Below are 3,480 nucleotides of genomic sequence, written 5' to 3' on the forward strand. Positions count from 1 at the left end.
AAAGTCAAAAATCTTATTTATATTGTGAGAAAAATAGATAAAACATGGAAAACAATTTTCCCTTATAACAATCTGCTTCACATTCAGTTATCTCAAAAGGACTTGAACTATAAAAATAAGGTTTATAATATAAGCTTTAGTGTTCTCTTGGGTAGGAGGCATACATAAACTATATTATATGTTAAAATATATATGCATATATAAATGCATTATGTATGAAACATACACATAGGATGTATAGATATATAATTTATATTTTATTTAAATCTCAGTTCAATGGGTTTGTAACAGATGCACTTTCGGTAATCTGACAAGTCTGCCAAGTGACCATTCTTAGGTGAACAGTGATAGGATCAGAGACAAGTTAAAAACTGTTAAATTCATGGAACATTTTGGAACACTATCCTTAATGTTTGTTTAATTTGAAATTACCTTCTTAAAGTGTAAATTCAAGATGGAAGACAGAAGATGGATTTTCTCCAATCTTCATTATCTTCGTGAGTTATTGTAAAACTTTGCAAAAATCAGGGGAAATGTTAATTTTTTTTTACATAGTACTTGAGGAAGAATTTAACTCCCATTTCCAACTTTTTTTGTCTAGACTATTTTCTAATACATTTTTAACTGAAAAAATAGGTGTTATTACTATCAGATACTAATTTACTTGACTGAAATAGTTCATACAAACTCACTCTACTGAAAAAAAAATAACAAGGGAAAAAATTAGAATTTAAAACAAAAACGCAAATTTTATACTATTTTATTCCTACTTTCACAGATCAGGAAGAATATTACTTCAACAAAGAAAAACTGAAACAGTTCCTCTCATGTTGGAAATCACATATTTTGTCTATAAGCATAATTACTCTCTGGCTTGTAGCTTGTAAGAAAGATGAACTTTTAAACATTCCTAAAATGAAAGCTTGGCTATAAAATTATAAAGCATGCTTGAAGAGCCTTAATCAAGTAATTGTTCAAAGTTTATAAGGTTATACAAGATTTCTGCTCTGTATAAAATCTGAAAAATGACAAATTAAAAGTGAAGCAAAAATTCTAAGGAATATAACTGACATTTAACAGCCTTGGGTTTTCATTGTCTAGAAAAAAATGATATTAAATTTAATATCAAATGGAATACATAGTACTTTATAATTAGATGACTTTAATTCAAATACCAAAATAGAACATTTTAAAGTAATAAAACTGTTCTACAGAAATGTAAGATTTTTATTCATCTCAAATTTTCATCTCACAAAATAATGGGGCTTCATTTTTTTAAAAAAAGGGATATTCTGCATTTTCTACTATTTATAATGATACATGACTAAGGGAATAAAACTTCATTTTAAATCAACTTTATTATTCTATTTAAAGCTTATTAATTGGATCTACAAAGATACTATATTAGACAATACTTTCTATTCTTTGTTCTTCTTCTGTGTTAGCTTTTAATAAAAAGAGAAGTCTCTAACTTCAATTAGTGCCTTCTTGTTACCATGAGTAAGATTTGAACATGTGTAAGAGGACAATGCCCTTGGTTATGTTGAAATAACAAAACGGAATATAAACCTGTGCCCTTGAATCACTTACCACCAACAAACCCAAAGGAGAACAACTGCTACTGCTTCCATCCTCCCTTAGGGATTCATCTTATTAGAGCATGTCCATTAGGAAATTCTGCTCTTTTTATTAACTAAAATCCAACTGAGTAGCTTTCTTAACTATGTCAAAAATTCCTTCACATTGCCATAGGGCATAACCTATGCCCTATGCCATATCCTATCATAAATTCAGGTCCTGCCCATACTTGAGGAGTTGACTATGTCAGGGCATAGGTATTTGAACAGCAGTGTGTGGGAGACTTAAAACATTAATGAAATAAGCTTCAGTTTCTACAGATGCCATACAAAACAACATATACTGCAAGCTGCACTGTATTATTCACTTTTCATCCTAATAAATTTACTTTAAAAATAATATAAATGCTAATCATGTACCATGAATCATCTAACTTACCAGGATTTTAGCACCTAACAACATAGAAAAGGTCCCTGATCTATTGAGGAGATACCATTTTCACACTAGTAAGTAATCTAGATAAAACAAGTTTTGACACATTTCATGAAGACAATGAGTTAAGGAGAGTTATGAGGCAGTGACTGTAGCTGGGGGTGTTAGAGGAGGTCTCTAAAGAAATACACTTGAAACATTAAAGGAGGAAGGAGAAGGACTTCCCTGGAAGTCCAGTGGTTAAGTCTTTGCCTTCCAATGCAATTCAAAAGGCAATTCATTTTGTCAAGCTCAGGTTTATAATTTCAAGGGCACCCTGCTAGAGAAAAGACAATTGATCAACAAGGGAAAATTGAATTTAAAAAATCCAGTGTAAAAGAGAAGCAGAAAAGATTAAGGAGAGGTGGCAAGATTACAGAGAACTATACAAAAATGGTATTAATGACTTGGATAACCATGATGGTGTGATCACTCACCTAGAGCCAGACATCCTGAAGTGAGAACCCAAGTGGGCCTTAGAAAGCGTTACTATGAACAAAGCTAGTGAAGGTGATGGAATTCCAGCTGAGCTACTTCAAATCCTAAAAGACGATGCTCTTAAAGAGGTGCACTCAGTATGCCAGCAAATTTGGAAAGTTCAGCAGCAGTCACAGGACTGGAAAAGCTAAGTTTTCATTCCAACCCCAAAGAAAGGCAGCAAAGAATGTTCAAACTACCATACACTTGCACTCATTTCACATGCAGCAAGGCAATGCTCAAAATCCTTCAGTTAGGCTTCAATAGTAAGTGAACAGAGAACTTCCAAATGTATAAGGTGGACTCAAAAAAGGCAGGGGATTGGCGAGCAAAGGCAGAAAAGGCTATCAAATTGCCAGCCTCCATTTGATCATAGAAAAAGCAAGAGAATTTAAAAAAAAAAAGTAAAGCTGCTTCACTGACTACATTAAAGCCTTTGATGGTGTGGATCCCAATGAACTGAAAATTCTTAAATGGATGGGAATACCTTACAGATGACCTTACCTGCCTCTTGAGAAATCTGTATGCAGGTCAAGAAGCAACAGTTAGAACCTTATATGGAACAGACTCGTGCAAAACTGGGAAAGGAGTCTATCAGGGCTGTACACTGTCACTCTGCTTATTTAGCTTATATGCAAAGTACATCGTGAGAAATGCCAGGCTGGATGAATCAGAAGCTGGAATCAAGATTGCCAGAAGAAATATCAATAACCTCAGATATCAACAAACATACATATAGTCAAAGTTATGTGTTTTTTTTTTTTCAGCATTCATGTATGCATATGAGAGTTGGATCAAAGAGTCTAAGTGCTGAAGAAGTGATGTTCTGAATCGTGGTACTGGAGAAGACTCTTGAGAGATCCTTGGGCAGCAAGGAGATTAAACTAGTCAATTCAAAAGAAAATCGACCCCGAATGTTCACTGGAAGGACTGATGCTGAAACTTCAAAACTTT

This window comes from Odocoileus virginianus, chromosome 8 (assembly GCF_023699985.2).
Source record: "Odocoileus virginianus isolate 20LAN1187 ecotype Illinois chromosome 8, Ovbor_1.2, whole genome shotgun sequence".
NCBI lineage: Eukaryota > Metazoa > Chordata > Mammalia > Artiodactyla > Cervidae > Odocoileus > Odocoileus virginianus.